A 20,811-nucleotide genomic window follows, 5' to 3' on the forward strand; every position below is an offset into this window, starting at 1 on the left:
AACAAAATTAAGAAAAGGAAAAAATAAAGAAATGGGATACTAAAAACAAACAAAATTTCCTCTTCTTGGATACTCAGGTTGCTTCCAGTCTATTACTGTGTTAAAGAATCCTGCAATTTAGGTGGGAGGTGGGAGGGAGGTTCAAAAAGGAGGTGGACATATGTATACCTATGGCGGACTTACGTTGATGTGTGGCGGAAACCAACACAATATTGTAAAGCAATCATCCTTCAAAAAAAAAATCAATACATTAAAAAAAAGAAGCTTGCAATGAAGATCTTTAGTTCTTTATGTACGCTTCTTGATACACATGTACTAATTTAGATACTTGTTTTCACACGTGTGCTCTCTCTTTCCCTCTCTTTCTGCTTTTTTGCTTTATTTTTTGCTTATTTGTGTTTCCCAATTTTTATTCTATGAGCATGTCTCATTTGTGGAATAATTAAAAAGATATGTTTATAGGTCCGGGCCTCAAGCTTCAGCCAAGTTAGATAAACAACCCCACGCATAAGCACAATTGAGAAAGGAAAAAAAAAAAAAATTCAGCCTCAGCTGCTGAGGCCTGTTTGGCTGGAAGGTTGCATATTTGGAGAGTTGTGTGCCAAGGCGCAGCCCTGCCTGCTGTGACACGTCCTAAGTGTAGGGTCTGGGTTCTGGTTTATGCTGTGTCGTTAACTTGCGGGTGACTCCAGGTGAGCCACTGAGCCCAGCTGCGCTGTCGGAAGAGCGTGTACTTTGTGACAGGCTCTCAGCTAAGTGCGATATCGTGTCTGGGGAGGCTGGTATTATTAGCCCTACATCTCAGAGGAAGAAAGAAACTCGGGGAGATGAAGGACTTGCCAGTCTCCTCTAGAGCCGTCAAGGAACGACCATCCACCCAGCCTGGGAGTCGGTTCCTCCCAGGTCTTGCTTCCTCCCCACTTCCCCTGAAAATATCTGTTCACCTTCAAGGACCATCAGCTCTACCTTCAAAACATACGTGTGTCTCACTGACTCCTCACCACGCAGCTTTCTAGACCCTCTGTGATCTGTGCCCCCTACCCTCGCCACCTTTCTAGTTCCATCTCCCACCCCTACTCTTGCCTGGCTCTCTCTGCCCCCCTCACACCGGGCTTCACTCCCAAGCGCAGGGCCTTTGGGCTTGCTCTTCTATGGATTCTTTTCCTTCCCTGTAGGTCCAGGTCTAGGTTGAGGCAAGTGAGATGCTCAGGGTGAAAACGTTAAGGAGGTAACCTCCTGACCCGCCAGGCCCCTGAATGACCCTGAGACCAAGCCCCCACTCTCATTTTGAACCCCGGTCACTAGTTTATCTCACCGGCTCCTGGCACTGCTTCTCAGACTTGGTTCTTCTCATCACTGGGCTTTGCTTTAAATGACCCCCTCCCATCAGAAAGACCCCCTTGATCATCTTGGTTGTGGGTATTGCCATCACCCTCTAGCCTACCACACTGTCTCATTTTCATTGCTCTTCTTATACAATCATTTCTTCTGTGCCTCTCTCTGCCCAGCAGGTGGTAAGCTCTGTGAGGACGGGAATTCACCCTCTGATGCTATCCAGTACATTCTCGATATGTCCCCGGCATCCAGAACAGAGCTAGCATTCAGTTTATAACAGACTCAGTAAATAGCCCTGGGGTGAATGAATGAATGAGCTGGTTACAGGAACAATCAGGATTCCACTCTGGTTTTCCTGCCTCCAAAGTCAGCCCTCCCATCCGCGGCTGAGACACAAGGTCCGGGGCACCCATGCCAGCGGCTCGTGTCACAGCCTGTCCTGATAGGAAGCCCGAGTCCCAAGGACAGGCTGCCGGGGGAAACTTCTAGGTGGGGTGGAGCTTGGCCGCAGTCACGGGGGCGCCGTCAGCCTCGGGGCTTCGCGAGGCCAGCTGTGCCCCACCCCCCTCGCTCTAGTTTTTATTTTTAGAGGCGAGTTTTTGGGCACAGAGAACTCTCCTTAGGAAAAGCCCAGCAAGAGGACGAGGGAGGAGGTTTTGAAATCCGGTGGGAAAGTAGGTCAGGCCGGGGTGCTGGCGGGTATCCAGACGATAAGGCCTCTGTGGAAGTTTAATAACGTGAGCGGTCGTATCCATGACATAATTCATAACTGAGAGGAAATAGCAATTAAGGGGCAATTGTGCAATGTGGGACAAGCCTCCTTCGCAGCTCATAAAAGCAGGAGGAGAGAGAGGTGACGCTGTCAACTCCGGGGCCACTGGGGGCTGGGCCGGCAGTCTGCGGGGACTGGGCGCCCAGTTTCTACACTGGGGGGCTTACACCCATCTTGCCTCTCCCCGTCAGGCCTCAGGGAGCTAGGAGGACGTGGAAGGCAGAGACTCCCTTCAGCTAGCACCTACTATGTACCTGGCTGGGCTCAGGGCTGGGGTTAGAGCTGTAAACACGGCATTTTGCTGCGATTGAGAGGTGGGGTTGCAGCTGCACTACTTTGATGCTGCCTTGTCAAGATGGAAAATTGCTTTATCAAGAGAACTATACAGCAGACACCCTGACACTTCTTCCATCGTCCCCTCCCCCGCTCCAGTTACTATGGATTTTTCGTTTTAAGCATTTTCTATCGCTTGATCTTTGCAGGAGCACTCGGCTTTTATAATCAGTTACATACACACCTGCTAAATACTCATTGGTACCTTTTCTCTTTCTTAAATAAGCCAAGTGTGTGCTCACCCCAGGGCCTTTGCACTTGCTGTGCCCTCTGCGAGAATGCTCTGCCCCTAGACGTCCCCAAAGTTCACACCTCACCTTCTTCAGATCTTCACTCAAATGTCACCTTCCCTGTGAAGTCTTAGCGGACCAGCGTTTTAAAGCAAAAACCCATCTGTTGTTCGCTATCTACCTCTCCGACTTTATTTTTATCTACAGCACATACTACCAATTAACCCTCTCCATCTGCTGTTCACTTTTTTATGCTTGTTTGGTCCCACTAACATGTTAGCACCACCAGCAAAGGGACTTTTGTCCATCTTGCTCTTGTCAAGAACTGTGCCTAGAACACTGTAGGTGCTCAGGAAATATTGCTGGATGAATGAATGGTTAAATATCTGCTATGATTATCGACTGATCAAAAAGGCTGACCATTTGCTGGTTTGGGGGCTGCCTCAGAATGCCTCCTGGGTCAAGCCTTTCTCAGACGCAGCCGATGGGACTAAAGGTTGGGATCGCCAAGGCCGGTTCAGCTAGCCCAGGTATTGGTCACTGGTGCCTGTTCTGGTTGGTCAGTGCTCAGCTTAAAGATCACACCTCCTCCCTCCTCATTGGCTCCTTCAAAGTTAAGATTCTAAATGCATTGACCTGCTGACCCCACGCATCCATGAAAATTCTTGTGCAATGGAGTGGAGTTTTGTATGCAAAAGAGGTTCCTTGCAGAATTTTTCACAACAGTGGGCGTGCCTAGTGCTTGTGCAGGCGCGCGCACACACACACACACACACACACACACACACACACAGAGTCAGGAATACACTTGCTCCCAAGCACACATTCAGACACTGTGCTCAAGATGCAGACCTGGAGATACACACACACACACACACACACCATGTATATGATTAAAAACACACTCATTTTGTCATTCACACACCCAGACGCATGCTTACATGCCCAAGCATGTTTGTACATTCAGCAATAGACGCGTCTCCTTGTCCGGCACCCTCACTTAGAGCACACAGATCCTTACTCATTCACACCCACACTCAGTCACACACACATGCACACACATACACAGACTCATTCACCTTCTTAAAGCCATGCATTCACATGCTTACACATCCTTACACAGTAAGCCAAATGCACACACAATGGACCCCCACAGACACCCCAAGCCATGCTTCCTGGGGTGCCCACCCTTTCTGAAGGCCAAGGCCCCTGGGAGCCGGTCCTTGGCTGTGTTTAGAGGAGTAGAGATGGCTACACACCCCTGTATCTCCCCACTCTGACCCCAAGCAGCCCCGAAGCCTCTTGGCGGGAACAAGCTGAGCCAGGGCCAGCTCCGTAAGCAGGGGGTGCGTGATGCCTGCATCGCCCTGACTGTGCCGCCTCAGGGCACGTCTGGCCGGCTCATCTGTGCCCAGGGCACCCGCCCACTTCCTCCCCATCAGAGGGCGGGCCGGCCTGCTGACATCAGGCGGTTTCTGGGCTGGTCTGGCACCTAGAACAGAGGAAGGAAGCAATGTGTTCCAGCCGTGGGGGCCGACCCGAGGAGCCGGGAACATGCCTGGCAGCTCGTGACCCAGCTCTGCTGAGGCTGGGCTGCCCGCCACTCCACCTTCAAGGGTCCCCGTGACCCAGGCTGCGACCACCGTTCAGGGGACTGGGCCCTCTGAATTAACGCCCCACAACCTCCCCTCCCCCTGCAGGTTGTGAGCTCCTTTCTTTCCATCTCTGAAAACAAGGACAGCAATTTTCTGTCCTAACTCGCCATGGATTATCTCTTTAAACCTTCAAAACACTGACCCTATGGCCAGGAGTTATCATCATTCTAGCTTTACAAGTAAAGAAACTGAGGCACAGAGAGGTTAGGGACTACCCCAAGGAGCAGGGTTTGCCCCCCTGCAGCTGTGGCCTGGCTCCAGACGCCTCCGCTCAATCACCCCACCCTCTCCCAGCTTCTCTGTGTTGTTTGTCTGCTCGTGTTGGTGAGCCTCCAGTATCCATGGCCTCTGCACCTCATATCAATCTGAACTCCAGCAACGATCTCACGAGCTGGGCGCCAGTATTAGCTGTTCAGTATTAGTTGGGTACCAGTATTAGTTCCAGTTAACAGATGAGGAAACCAAGGTTTACATGACCAACCTGAGGTAGATAGCAAGGAAGAGGCAGGTTTGTGACCTGGGTCTGAGAGCTCTCTCTGCAATGCCAGGCCATCTCGCTCACGTGCCAGAGGCCTTTGACGGGACCAGAGGCAGGGAAAGGGGGCCAGGGAGGTCTGAATGGCCAAACAGAGAAATAATAATACACTCATGAAATGACAGCAAAATGTTTCTACCTTTTAAAATAAGTGGGAAATAATGGACATAGAATAAAATGCACAGATGGTGATGGGGCCTGTTCGATGAGTTCCGACAGATGCACTCAAGAATCAACCACCTAAAACAGAATACAAATCTCTCAAAGGCCAAGTTCCCTGGTGCTCCTTTCCAAAGCAGCCTCAGCCCCAGATGACCACAGGTCTCTCTGCACTGTCATCCTAGGTCATCACAGGTTAGCTTTGTCCCACCAATGGCACCCCACTCCACTACTCTTGCCTGGAAAATCCCATGGGTGGAAGAGCCTGGTAGGCTGCAGTCCAAGGGGTCGCCAAGAGTCGGACAGACTGAGCAACTTCACTTTCACTTTTCACTTTCATGCACTGGAGAAGGAAATGGCAACCCACTCCAGTGTTCTTGCCTGGAGAATCCCAGGGACAGGGGAGCCTGGTGGGCTGCCGTCTATGAGGTCGCACAGAGTCGGACACGACTGAAGCGCCTTAGCAGCAGCAGCAGCAGAGTTTCAAACAGAGGAAGTCACACGGTGTGTGCTCCTCTGCACACACTTCCTACACTCAGCGTAACACCTATGAGATCCGCTGTGCTTCTGCAAGCGTCACTAGTGGGTTCTTTCACGGCTGAGGAGTGTCCCGCTGTGAAAACGCTTTTTTATCCAGCCTCCGGGGGACGCGGCTGTTTCTGGTGACGGTGCGCGTTTTCGCCCACTGAGCCCCAACGCTGAGCCAGGCACAGTGAGAACCTGGAGTCCTTCACAGGCGCCGCATCTGGTCACCCCCCTCAACCCCGGTCATTATCGCGCTCCCCACCTGGGGGCAGGAGAAACTGCAGGCCCAGGGTGAGAAATCCAAAGACGCGGATGAGCTGTGCTGAGCAAGAGGCGGAGGGAGACGCGGGGACGGTCGGACGCCCGGGCCTGCGAGCGCAGGCTTAGCGGAAGCGAAGCTGGAGCGCAGCCCTGATGGCAGGGGCCTCCTGCTGGGCTCCCCGGGCCTGTTCTAAACACTCTGCGGGAACCAACCCACTCAGTCCTCTGTTACCCTTCTTTACAGTGAGGGAAACTGAGACGCAAGGTGGCTGCGTCCTACCTCCAGGGCCCCACGGCTAGTGAGGAGTGGGGCCGAGATTGGATTCGGGTGGCCTAGCGCCACTGCGTCTCTTCACAAGTCTAAACCAGCTCAGCAGCCCTGCTTCTCTGTACTCGGGGCCCCTAGGCAGGCGGGCTCAGGGTCCGGCTCACCCGGAGGCGTTTCCTCTCCTGATCGTCTTGGTGCCCCACGGTGAACCTCCCCGGGTGCTGGGAATGCAGGTGACAGATGGGACGGTCAAAAGAGGGACCCTAAAGCCAGCCTGTGAATCCCAGCTGCGCCATTTGCTGGCTGTGTGACCTTGGATCAGTCCCCTCCCCTCTCTGAGCTTCCATTTCCTTCTCCATAAAATCAAAGATGGTGAGGAGAATAGTGACCTCTCGAGGATTCAGTGGGATGGGTGTGGAATTACTAGGTAGGTCATATGAGCCGCTCAGTCGTGTCTGACTCTTTGCAATCTCACGGACTGTCCTATAACAAACATTTACCTGCATTTTGCTATCTGTAATGGACCTCTCAATGCTTATTAACTCAAATTCACAGCAACCTTGCAAAGCAGATGCTGTTTAATCCCCACTTTACAGATGAAGAAAGCAAGTCTGTAAATACCGTCTCCATGCTAAAAATCTCCAAACGTACACCTCCTGCCAGGATGTCTCACTTGAACTCAGGCCTGAATATCCAGCTGTGACGGCACAGGCCTGATGGATGTCTCAGCCTCCGGCTAAGAAACGGAACCCCTCACCTCCCTGCACTCTCTCACCCCTGCTGCAGTCTTCTTCACTTCAGAAAGAGCCCACCTCTGCCTTTCAAGGGACTCAGGCCCCAAACCTGAGTGTCCTCACCGACTCCTCTCTTTCTCCAGCCCTCTCTGCCCCACTTCACGTCCACAAGCCTTCAGAAGGCATCCGGATCTGATCACATCCCCGGTCTCCACAGTCCCACCCCGCGTGAGTCACCAGAAACTTGCTCGGAGGATTATTCCAGAGTCCTCCAAACTGTCTCCTCCATCCTGCCATCTCCCCTCCCCGAAGGAAGTCAGTTCACGTCTCTCCCATGCTCAACACCCTGCCATGGTGCCCACGTCGTCCAGAGTGAAAGACGAGGTCCTGGCAGTGGCCCGTAGGTCCCCACAGTTGACCCTTGCCTTGCCTTCTGACGACTCCTCTCCGGCCACACCAGCCTGCCCCCTGCTCCGGGAACACATCAAGCACTCTTCAGCCCCAGGGCCTTTGCACTTGCTGTTCCCGCTGCCTGGGACTCCCTTCCCGAGGATAATTACATGGCTCCTCTCCCACCCCCTTCAGGTCTTTGCTCAGAGGTGAATGTCTCCAGGGCCTTCCTTGACCACCCTGCTTACAGGAACAAGCCCCTTCATGAGCACAGCTTGGCGCCCATCACCATGGCACCCATGATGCCCATGGCGCCCGTACCAGCTGGCATGTGGAACCTTATTAATAATTGTTAGTAGCAGTAGGTTGGAATCTCTCTATCCACTGTGCCCGCCAGTGCAGGACTGTTTCTGGGGAGTCACTGCAGCAACCTCATCACCTCTGGGTCTGGTGCACAGTGCTCACTCATTAAAGGTTTACTGAATGAATAAATAGAGATCGGGGGGGATTCACTGACTTCTCTGGGCCACCAGATTAGGACAGGTTGGAACCAGCGTTTGAACCCAGGGGTCTCAGTCCCAGGCTGTGTCGTTAACCTCCCAGGGCCTGGTTCTACGTCAGCACCCCAGAGATGGTGGTTGTCACTGTGATGATTTTTCCAACAATACGCCGGAAAAACTGCAGGAGAAGGCTGGGGAGGGGGGCGAAAGGGAGAGGTCAGGTCAGTACCAGTAGGAGATGACTCATCAACCCCATGAGGACAGGTGACATTCCATCCTCGCCCCCGGGGGACTTTGGCCCGAGATAAAGGGAGCACCCTGCTTCTGGGAAGAGGAGGATAAACAAGTGGGAGAGGTGGCCGGGCCACTGCCTGGGGGGGAGTCGCATGTCTGGGCTGGAGGGCCACAGGGTTCAGCCGTGAAGCGGGGGACAGCCAAGAATGACCCCTGAGCCTCCCTTCCGGGGTCAGAGGCACAGCCTGAGCCCTCTTATCAGGAAGATGGAACTTTTTCTGTGCAGTCAGCACCCCAGCCTCCCCGTCAGGCAGGCAGGGGACAGCCTCTTGGTGCACTTCCATTTCCCCTTGGCATTTTTTCCTGGGTCAGAAAAACCGGAGCCAACCAGCAAATGCATTTTGAAAAGGACCATCAAGGGGCCGCAGAGTCTCTAGCCTGATGAACTATATTTGATTTATATTTTAATTTAAAAAACTCCTAACTTGGGACTTCTCTGGTGGTCCAGTAGTTAAGAATCTGCCTTGCAACGCTGGGGACTTGGGTTCGATCTCTGATCAGGGAACTAAGATTTCACTTGCCTCCAGGTAACTAAGCCCACACACCACAACTGAGGTCTGACAGAGCTAAACAAACAAACAAACAGACTATATATATACACACATATATACACACACACACACATATACACACACACATATATATACACACATATACACACACACACACATACACACACACATATATACACACATATATATACACACATATATACACACACATATACACACACACATATACACACACACATATATACACACACATATACACACATATACACACATATACACACATATATACACACACACATATACACACACATATATACACACATATAGACACATACACACATATATACACACACACATATATATACACAGACATATATACACACATATACACACACATATATATATACACACATATACACACACACATATACACACATATATACACACACATATACACATAGATATATACACACATATATGCACACATATACACACATATATACACACATATACACACACATATATATACACACATATACACATATATATATACACACATATATACACACACACGTATATATACCTCCCAACTTAATAACGTGTGTGTGCATGTGTGTTAATTGCCCAGTTGCGTCCCACTCTGTGTGACCCCATGGACTGTAGCCCACCAGGCTCCTCTGTCCATGAAATTCTCCAGGCAAGAACACTGGAGTGGGTTGCCTTTCCCTTCTTCAGGGGATCTCCTCGACTGGGGTTAAACCTGGGTCTCCTGCATTCCAGGCTGATGCTCTTACCATCTGAGCCACTAGGGAAGCCCCACAACTTAATAATACTTAAAGATAGCTCTGTTGCAAAAAGATTCAAGCAACACACTCTCTATGGTAAGTTAACTGTATCTCCAGGATTGGGTTTGGCTGCAAGTAACGAGTACCAGACTCCAGTGGCTTTGCCAGCTAGAGATTCTATTTTCCTTGGGTTAAAAAGAAGTCCAGAGGAGGACTTGTTCCAGGAAGTCACCAATGACCAGTTTCCCTGTTTCCCACTTTGGTGCGTGACTTTCAAACTCATGGCTACTTGACTGCCTGGCAGGCAGTTCTCAACCCAGGAGGAGGGCAGAGGAGGTGCGGGATCTGGGTCAAATCCTCCTCTTAGATTAAAAACACAGCGGCTTTGTCAGAGCCCGACCTGACTGATCTCTACTTACATCTCACAGAGTCGGACACGACTGATCGACTGAACTGAACTGACCAGGAGTGGGTCACCTGGCTCCCTGACTGCACCCGCCTGCCTGCAGGGTGGGCTGGAGACGTGATCATTTTGTGTCGGTCCATTGCCGGTCCATTCAGAGCTGGGGTTGTATTCTTCACCTTCCAGTGTGATTTCGAGCCCTAGTCGGGGAGCTCAGATCCCACATGCCTCACAGACAAAAAACCAAAACACAAAGCAGAAGCAATATTGTTACAAATTCAATGAAGACTTTGAAAATGGTACTCATGGAAAAAAATCTTTTGAAAAATATTTATTCTTGCCTGGAAAATCCCGTGGACATAGGAGCCTGGTGAGCTACAGTCCATGGGGTCTCAACGAGTGGGACACAACTGAGTGACTAAACACATTAGTGAGAAGAAGGGATGATGGATCAAATTTATTTTGTGTGATCTGACTAGAAACAGAGTGTAAATGTGATTTCTCGAGGTTTTATCACCTAAAATTATGCATTCAGATAATTGTAGGATAGCTGTGACACAGTTTATGTACTTCATCCCATGTTCATGGTATTTAGCTTCCCCTAAATATGTCCACTATTTGAAACAATGCCTCAGTGAACGTCCTCACGAAGGACTTGTCCTGTCCGTCGCCTTTCCCTATCTCCAGGGGATCTTCCAAACCCAAGAGTCAAACCCAGGTCTCCCGCATTGCAGGTGCATTCTTTACCAGCTGAGCCACCAGGGAAGCCCAAGAATACTGGAGTGGGTAGCCTGTCCCTTCTCCAGGGGATCTTCCAAACCCAAGAGTCAAACCCAGGTCTCCCGCATTGCAGGTGCATTCTTTACCAACTGAACTACCAGGGAAGCCGGCGCATTTTCTACAAAGTACTTGAGACTGCGGGCACGTCCGTTTAAAAGGTCAGGAAGTTTTCCCAAATCAACAGGAAGGTTTTGCCAGTTTACACTCGCTCCCACCATGTGTGAGAGGATCTGCCTCCCTTACACTCACCAGACAGGATATTATCACCAATATTTCCCCCCGTGTGATGGGGAAAACATTATTCGTGTTAAAATGTGCATTCCCCTGACTAGCATTGAGGTGAAGCCCTTATCGTTTATGTATTGCCTGTTTGTATTTTCTGATGTGCTCATTTGCTTTTTAAACTTATCTGGAATTGTCTCTCACTGATTTGTTTCTTTCCTTTCTGATTGGTAGGAATCCTTTTCTAGCTGGCCTACAGACTTATGTACAATAAACTGCATCCATTTAAGGCGTGTGGGCAGGCTAAGTCAATTCTGACTCTTTCTGACACTATGGACTGTAGCCGCCAGGCTCCTCCATCCAGGGAATTCTCCGGGCAAGAATACTGGAGTGGGTTGCCGTTTCCTCCTCGAGGGGCTCTTCCCGACCCAGGGATGGAACCCACAACTCCCGTGTCTTCTGTACTGGCAGGCAGGTGTCTTTCCACGAGCGCTACCTGGGAAGCCCCCATATAAGGCTGCTGCTGCTGCTGCTAAGTCACTCAGTCGTGTCCGAGTCCGTGAGACCCCATAGACGTCAGCCCACCAGGCTCCGCCGTCCCTGGGACTCTCCAGGCAAGAACACAGGAGTGGGTTGCCATTTAAGGCAGGGTGTCTCAATTCTGGTACTGCTGACATTTGGTCAGATAATTCTTTGCTGGGGAGTGGGAGGTGCTGTGTATTGTATTAACAGGATGTTTAGCAGCGTCCTTGACCTCTGCCCCTAGAAGCCAGTAGCACATCCCCACAGTCAAGACAACCACAGAAGCGCCAGGACATTTCCAAATGTCTCGAGGGCAAAGTGATACCCAGTTGAGAGCCTCCAATTTAAAAGTGTACGGTTGACGAGCTTTGATAGATATGTGCACCCAAGAACCTACTAATACCTTCAAGAGTTTTATAATTTAGGTTGTAAATATTTCTCAGTCCGAGGTTTGACTTCAGATCCAACACCTGCCTTTTTCTATTTGAGTGAACTAAGTCATTTTTTTTTTTACTCTGAACCTCAGTTTCCCCATCTGTGAAGTGGGGATAACAATCTGACCTAGCAGTGATGTTGTAAGTCTTGAAGGCAATGATGAATGTGGTTGGCAGGTAACAGATGCTCAGTAAAAGCTACACCCATCCACCCAGCCTTTCTCACTATGTGTGCGCTCATTTAGTCAACAAATACCGAGCACCTCCTATGTGCCAGGCCCTGTGCTAGGCTCTGGACATAGTGAACAAGACAGACAGGGTCCATGTGCTCCACTGGGAGAGACAGAGAAGAAATGAGCAGACACATGAGTGAACAGGACTGATGTGCCTACAGTGCTGCTGATTAGGACTGGGAGGTCGATCAGATGGCCCGGTGTGGCGGACACCTGGGTAGGTGGTGGCTCTCTGGGAGAACAAGGAGGCGGCGTATTAGTGGGGAGCAGAAGGAGAAGCTGGAGCAGCAGGGAAGGGAGGCCCAGGCAGAGGGAACAGCAAGCACAGAGGTGGCGCAGCTGCTTCCGTCAGCTGGACACCTTTAAGGAACAGCAAGGAGCAGGAGTGGCCGGGACAGAGCACTCCGGGGGAGGACGGAGCTGGGACTCAAGGCCAGCGAGGTAAGGATGTGGGGCCGACTGCACAGGGCCTTGGCCTTCAGGGACAGGAGTGTTCTTCCATTCTGACTTGCAGGAAGAAGTCAGTGGACAGGCTTTAGCCGGGGAGACACGGTTCCTCCACTCACGCAACACGGAGGTCCCTGCGCCCCGCCTTGCAGATGGCATGTTTACCGGCTCACAGTTTGCCCGCTTCTCTGGGTCTCTGTCAGCTGCTGCTGCTGCTGCTTAGTCGCCCGGTCGTGTCCAACTCTGTGCGACCCCACGGACTGCAGCCCACCGGGGATTCTCCAGGAAAGAATACTAGGGAGGGTTGCCATGCCCTCCTCCAGGGGAGCTTCCTGACCCAGGGATCAGACCCGGGTCTCCTGCATTGCAGGCAGGTTCTTTACCACTGAGCCACCAGGGAAGCCCCGTCTGCCTGCTGGTACCCTATAAATAACACTGATCTTAACCACACTAATGACCAACTTTTCTCTACAAGACCTCAGGCCTCAGGGCCCCTTCACATCCACTTCCCTACTTGAGTCTTATACCAACCCTGAGAAGTTAACCTGGGCTATGGGTGCCCATTATTTCACAGATAGGGAAGCTGCGGTTCGGCCACACAGCTGGAAAGCATCAAGCTGGGACGCAAACCCAGGGTTCTTTCAGCTAAGCCTGCTTCTCCTTGATCCCAGGTCAGCTCTTAGGGTGGAGGGTCAGGAGAGTTTTCTCTCTTCCTTTCTAAGACCACCCTTGATTCTGGGGCTGAAACCTGCAGTGCTCCTATCAGGCCTTTCCCACGGCAAGCCTCCTGGGCTGCCCAGAGAGAGGGAAGCCCCATCCCCAACCCCCCAGGAGGGAAGGCAAGAACTAGGGCTGGGGCCACGGCCAGATGAAGCTGGGGCTGAGCCAGAAGTGCAGCGGTCCAGGGCCACGTGGGGTCAAGACCCACCTGTGGGCATTTGGGGGGCTCTGCCTTCTGGCTGGGGACTCGGCCCTGTTTCTGAACCAGTTCTCTGGGACTCCTCAGCTCCCCCATCAGGTGGGGGTCTTGCAGACCTGGACCCAGTGTTGGCTGGGATGTCGCTGGGCCAGGCTAGCCTCACTGCACACTGACCACTTACACCAGGCTGTGAGCCCCCAGGATCTCACATGGAATGGGCACCCGGGAAACACGTGTGGAACTGAACTAGGGCCTGCCTCAGTTTCCCCAGCTTGCGCTTCGGCCTCTGCGGTTCATCCTCATTTGCCCCATGCCAGCCACACTGCTGATTGCTGGGATGCAACAGCGACCACCTCACACGGCCCCCGTCCTCAGAGAGCTCACAGTCTGGCTGGGCTGGTGGACGAGGAGCCAGATAAGACCGTGCTAGCACTGAGGCCGAGGGTGGCAGGGACTGCCAGGGTCTAACAACTCCCTCATCTTTCTCCTCAAAACGCAAGAACCTGGAGGTGCTCCCAGGGCACATGTGGCTGAGAGAGATTATATCTCCCAGCCTATTCTGCAGTTAGCTGTGGTCATCTGGCCAAGTCCTAGCCGATGGGATGCAAGTGGAGTGATGTGAAACCACTTCTGGGTCATGCCCTCGGAAGGAATGACCCTTCCTCTCTTCCTGCTGACTGGCATGTAGAGGTGATGGGGGAGCTAAAGCAGCTATTTTGGCCTTTACTGGAAGCTGTGGAATGAAGAGGGCAGAGCAACTGTACAGAAGGAACCAGTTTCGAGAATGAACTCGCAGAACTGAAGCAAACCACCAAACTTGGACCTTCCACATCCGTGCTGGGGAATTAAAATCCTGTCCCATTGAGACCGTGTGGGTTCTGCCAGAGCAGCTCAGATGTAGCCTGACTTACACAGAAGCATAATAAGCACATGTTGTTGGGGAAGCGTCAGAGGTGTTTAACCCAGGCTGGTTGGGGGCAGGGGTGGAGGGCTCCTCGGAGGAGACAACTTTTAGATGGAAGCTTGACAATGAGAAGGAGGATATTTCTAGACAAAGTTTTCAGACAGACGTGTAGCATATGGGTAAATCTGGAGATAAGAGGGAACATGGAGCTTTCCAGATACCTAAAGGACCTGAGGGTGGCTGAATCAGGGAGTGAGGTGGGTAGGTGAAAATGGGGCTGGCTGGTTGGCAGGATCTACCTTGAAGGGCCTGGAAAAGCCATGTTAAGCCTTTTGAATTTTGCCGTGAGGGTAAATGGGAGCCATTACCTGATTCAAAGAGCCGACTCATTAGAGAAACCTCTGATGCTGGGAAAGATTGAGGGCAAGAGGAGACGGGGGTGGGAGAGGATGTGATGGTTGGATGGCATCACTGACTCAATGGACATGAGTCTGATCAAACTCTAGGGCATAGTGAAGGACAGGGAAGCCTGGTGTGCTGCTGTTCAGGGGGTCGCAGAGTCGGACATAACTTAGCAACTGAACAACAACAACCAGAGGCTGGAGGCAAGAGGGTGAGGTGATTAGATGTGCTTCTTAGGAAGGTCTCTATGGTTACAGGGTGGGAAATGGATTTATTCTTTAAAAAAAAAAAAGAACACAAGCTATGTATGCTACGTGCCAGGCACTGAGGATTATCAGTGAGCAAAACAGATTCGGTTCCTGTCCATGTGGAATTTGCAACCTGGCAGAGTGAGACATGAGTCAAGTAACCATGTAAATAAGCACGGAATGTGATAAGGCCAATGCAGAGTGGAACGCATGGCTGTGAGTTGATATAAAGTGGGGGCTGACTTGCGGGAGTCAGAAGCGCTTCCCTGGGAAAGGTGATGGAGGGACAGCGGTGGGAAAGCTTCCAGGACGAGGGGACAGCACAGACGTAGGAGCCCCGGAGGCCACAGGGAGAATGAGGAGGGTCAGAGGTGACGGTAAGGTTGGGGAAATGCAAGCATAGATGGTGAAGGAACCAGGGGATCTCCAGGGCCAGTCGGTTTCTGGCTTGACCAAGGTGGACAACAACAGGGAAGGAGTAAGGAAGGGGAGGGAACCGGAAGTGAGCCCTGAGTTCAAATATGGTATGTTGGATGAGCCTTCCAAGAGGAGATGGTGAGCATGTGGTTGGGTATAGGGGTCTGCCGTGCAGAGGGGCTCCGTGGCCAATTGGAGATGTGGTCATCCCACGGATGACTCCCAGGCCAGAGCTCCTCCAATGCAGGCCTTTGGGCTACATACCATATGCCAGGAACCACAGCCACGGTAGACACTGTGCTTTCCCACTCTGTCCTCCCAGCCAGTCCAGTTTTGCTGGATGTCCATCTGCCAAGGTGCTCAGGGACAGTGCCTCTCTTCAGCCTCAGCATGAGTTATTATGGGTCTAAAAACCAGTCAAAGCTATGGTATTTCTAGTAGTCATGTACAGATGTGAGAGTTGGACCATAAAGAAGGCTGAGCGCCAAAGAATTGATGCTTTTGAACTGTGGTGCTGGAGAAGACTCTTGAGAGTCCCTTGAACTGCAAGGAGATCCAACCAGTCCATTCTAAAGGAAATCAGTCCTGAATATTCATTGGAAGGACTGATGCTGAAGATGAAACTCCAATACTCTGGCTACCTGATGTGAAGAGCTGACTCATTAAAAAAGACCCTGAGGCTGGGAAAGATTGAAGCCAGGAAGAGAAGAGGGCAACAGTGGGTGAGATGGTTGGGTAGTATCACCAACTCAATGGACATGAGTTTGAGCGGTCTCCAGGAGATAATGAAGGACAGGGAAGCCTGGCATGCTGCAGTCCATGGGGTCGCAGAGTCAGACACAACTTAGCAACTGAACAACAAGAGCAAAGCCAAAGATGGTCATCCTCACTTGACTTGATTGGTTTGGAGTGGACACATGATGCAATCTTGATCAACGGGAAGTCTTCGGGGGTCTTCTGGGAACAGTGGTCTCCCTTATAGAAGAGGACACGTGAGGCGAGGTGCCTTTCCTCCTCTTGGTGTTCTCATGTCTGTGTTTGATATCTGGAGCTGTGGCACCCGTCCTGAAACCATGAGGAGAGCCATCAACAAAGTGCCGAGAAGAGCAGAGCAGGAAGATGGGAAGAATGTGAGTTTTTATCCACTGCAACAGAGGAGCCTGGTGGGCTACAGTCCATGGGGTTGCTAAGAGTCCCACACGACTGAGCAACTTCACTTTCACTTTCATGCCTTCAAATTAAATGACCATTATTAGCTGAAATTATGAACCCCTCTCCCCTTTTTCTGCCACCTTCATTTACGTTCTAGTCCCGTGGCTAAACACATTCTGACTCGGAAAGTGCTTTATATGTATCATTTTATTTAATCTTCTCAGTAACCCTCTGAGGTTGGTATCACTATTATAGCCATTTTGTAAGTGAAAAAACAGGTTCAGGGCAGGTAAGGGACTTTCCCAAGGTCACAAAGATGGTAAGGTATACAGCTGGCATTTGAGTCAAGGCCGATGTGATTCAAGAGTGCAGCTGGGTGAAAGCCACCGTCTTCATTTAACACTCTTTCCCTTAACACGTTTTTAGTAGGAAACCATAGCCCTGTTCTTATTTTTCCCTGGAAAACTGCTATTATGGTTGGTGGGAAATTTAGAGTGGGCTGCATTTCTTTGTACACAGTTAATGGCTTTGATTATATGTTTCTGGCTTCTTCATTCTGAGAAAGGCTTCCATTGGTTGTACAATATAATCAAATCGTTTCTTATGTAAACAGCCGTCTGGCACAGAGTCAGTGACGGTTCCATCAGCGGGAAGGTGAAAATGAAACTGTGTTCCCAGCTCCGGAAAGCAATCTGCTATTCAGCAGGAAAAGATCAAGGGTTAATGACACGGAGTTGGGCAAAGGCTGCCGCTGGGGTTCTGAGCATTATCAGGAGGCGGGAACAAAGAAGGGTTGTTAAATGGGTTTGTTACAAAAGTTATTTCCTAATGTAATTCATGAAATGCTTGTCAGAACATTAAGCACATCCTTCGAAAGCACAAGAGAACGTAAAAAAAAAAAAAAAAGGAGAACAAAAACAGAAAGAAAAGAGGCTTCTGAAAGTCAATTATGAAACTCTTAGGAAAGGTGAATATCCTTAATATACAAAGAGTTTCTGCAAAACAATAGGAAAAGGTAAACACCTTATTATAAAATTGACTATTCACAAGTGAATAGTCAATAGTCACAAGTGAAGAAATGTAAGAGGCAGGCCTACACATGAAGCAGGATCTAGCCTGCTGGTAATCAAGGAAATGCAGATAAAAGCTATAATGATATATCATTTTCCACCTATCAGACTGACATAAAATGGCAGTATACTCCACAGTGTTCAGTGGGCAGAGATTTTAAAGCACCACAGAAATCTAATTTTGGAGCACTTATCCTAAAGATATAATAAGCCAAGCATTCTCCATGGACGAGGGTGTTCACTGCCGCATTGTTTATCATAGTGAAAAATTAAGGAAAAACCTAGAAATGCCAAACTATGATGATTCATTAAGTTAACAATGGTAAACATAATAAAGCACTATATCAAAATAAAGTTTTGTTAAAATAGTAATTAAAAATGGCAATGTAGAGATGTCACAACGTGTTATAGAGAAAAATTATTTTTATATTTTAATTTTTAAAATTTTATATGTTTTTAAATTGAAGGATAATTGCTTTACAGGATTTTGTTGTTTTCTGCCAAATATCAACATGAAGAGAAAAAATTTTCCTGACTTGTACTCAACTGTAGGTGCACAGGCTCGAATATTAAAGAGAGCATGCTAAAAGATGCTTACCAAAGATGGCAGCAGAGTTTATTTCTAGGTGGCAAAAATTTCAGTAGCAATTTTTTATATTCATGTAAGTCAGTTTCTCAACCCTGACACCATTGACATTTGCTATTGTTGCTCACTCTCCGGATGTGTCCGAATCTTTGTGGCCCCATGGACTGTAGCCCCACCAGTCTCCTCTGTCCATGGGGTTTCCCAGGCAAGAACACTGGAGTGGGTTGCCAGTTCTTCTCCAGGGGATCTTCCGGGACCCAGGGATCGAACTCACGTCTCCTGCACCGGCATGCGTGTTCTTTACCAACGAGTCATCAGGGATGGGACCAGACATGTTTTTTGTTTTTGGTGGGGGGGGCCTGTCCTGGGCATTGCAGGATGTTTAGCAGCATCCCTGGCCTCTACCCACCAGATGCCAGTAGCACCCTGACCCCCCTCCCCAGTCATAGCAACCAAAAGTGCCTCCAGACACTGCCACATGTCTCCTGGGGGACAAAACCACAGTCGTTTGAGAAGCACTGTTTTAAATACTTTTCTGCATTATTTAAATATTTTAACAACAAGCATGTATTGTTATCATAATCAGAAAAAACAAACACATTAAAAAAATATTCGGTAAAGTCTTTTGCGGCTTTGTGAATTGGTTGTGGTTTCAGTCAATGGAATTCAATCGAAGAGCAGAAAAATGTGCTATCTTCCTGCCTTGGAGACAAGGCTCTGGTGAACGATCTAGACATTTGGCAAAGTTCTCCCGGATTCATCTTTGCTCACAGAACTTTTTTCCTCCAGATTTTAATATAATTAAACACCAGAGTGGATGTTTTGACTCTCTCGCCATCTCACTCTTCCGTTGGTAGCTGCTCCAATTTCGGTGGGTGCCACACTTCTCTCTGAGCTTTTCTGGTGGCTCAGATGGTAAAGAATCTGCCTGCAATGCAGGAGACCTGGGTTCTCTCCCTGGGTCAGGAAGATCCTCTGGAGAAGGGCATGGCAACCCACTCCAGTATTCTTGCCTAGAGAATCCCATGGACAGAGGAGCCTGGAGGGCTACAGTCCATGGGGTCACAAAGAGTCGGACACGACTGAGCAACTAACACACTCACTTCCGTCCTGCAGCCCCCTTTGGAAAGGAGCTGACTGTCCTCCCGGCTCCAAATGCAAGCTAATTTTCTAAATCTCACCCTAGTCATGGCTGCTGGTTCAAGGACGGACACGTAACCAGTTCAGTCCATTGAGTCCCTAGAGGTAACTCAGTGCTGTGGATTTCCGTAAAAGATGCATTCCAAGTACTCCTAGAAGCCACTCAAAGAGACCTCTTACATCTGAATGGATTGAGGCCTGGGATTGCTGTACCCATTCACCACAAAGAAAATGAGAGGAAAATAGCAACACACAGAAGCTGCAGAACCAGGTGAAACACAGAGGAAAAGATTGGAGCCCGGATTAAACCAAGCCTGAAGCTCACGCTTCTCCGAGGCTTTTTGTTTACGGGAGCCAATGAATCTGTTTGCAGTCAGTCTCCTAAGTATATTATCTACAGTCCCAAACTAACTGATGCATGCCCTTTGATGACAGCAGTCTCTCCCAAACTCTGCATCCACATCAGGTCAGCAAATACATATTAGCCACATGCCGGATGCCTTTTCATACTGGATGCCAGGTCCAATGCCCGATCCTGGAAAAGCGAGATGACACAATCCCGTCCCTGACCAATATGCAGCCTGGTTGGGTGGGGAAAGGGATGAAGAAAGAACAACAAAGAGGCGACGTGATCTGTGCGGCGACGGCAGGGACGCAGGCCCCAGTCTAGGCGTGGGGTGGAGAGGAAATCCTGGCTGAGCCAGCCTTGGAGGCAGAGTGGGGAGAGGCAACGGAGGTCTGGACAGGGGGCGCAGCGTGCTTGCCAGCCCGGACATTTGAGAGACTGCGGCAGGCTCGGGCTCAGGGCAGGGAACCACCTGGAGAAAGGGAGGAACTGTTGGAGGAGGGGAGGCATGACTCCAGGGCACGTGAGAGCAGCCCACACAAAGGGGGCCCGGCAAGGGACTGGGTCCCCAGAAAGAGCACCACAGCTCCGGGGCCCGGACCCTGGCCTCCCCGGTTCTTTGATGCAGTCCAGCTGTTGGCAGAGAAGGTAGGAGGTGGGGAGGGGTCACTTCTCGAAGCCCAGCTTTTCCATTCCAAGGCTGGAAAAACTCAGGTATCAGTAGAGATGACACTTCATGACAAATATTCTTCCAGCGGCGTTCACTCCGCACCAGCCTGACTCTGTCGGAGGGCAACAGCCAACCTGGGCTGTGATCTAATGGGAGACGGGTAATCACCTGATGATTCTAATAGGTAAACTGTTGTCAACCGTGCTCTGGAACCCTCTGCGGAGGTGTTTGACATCTCAGAGAAGTCACAGAAGGCTTCCCGAAGGAGGTAGCACTTGACTGAGGACTGAAGACTAACAATGAATTAGTTCCTTTGGCACAGTCAGGAAGGAGAGGGTTTGGGAAGGAGGAAATAGCTTGTGCAAAGGCCCTGTGGCAGGAAGTTACGTGTGAGGATGAAGGGCTGATATGAAGGAGTCCTTCCTTAAAAGTCTGAGGACTGTGTTTTTCATGTCAACAAGCATGTATGGTGACCACGTTGTAAGGTAGGTCTCACTGTGACCATTTTACAGATGAGGAAACAAGCATAGAGAAGCAAGGTCATCTGCCCAAGCACACACAGCCAGTAAGCAATGGAAGAGAGAATTGAACTCATGTTCTTAATCCTCCCCTGGCATGTCTCTTTGGA

The sequence above is a fragment of the Oryx dammah genome, unplaced genomic scaffold (assembly GCF_014754425.2).
Source record: "Oryx dammah isolate SB20612 unplaced genomic scaffold, SCBI_Odam_1.1 HiC_scaffold_10, whole genome shotgun sequence".
NCBI lineage: Eukaryota > Metazoa > Chordata > Mammalia > Artiodactyla > Bovidae > Oryx > Oryx dammah.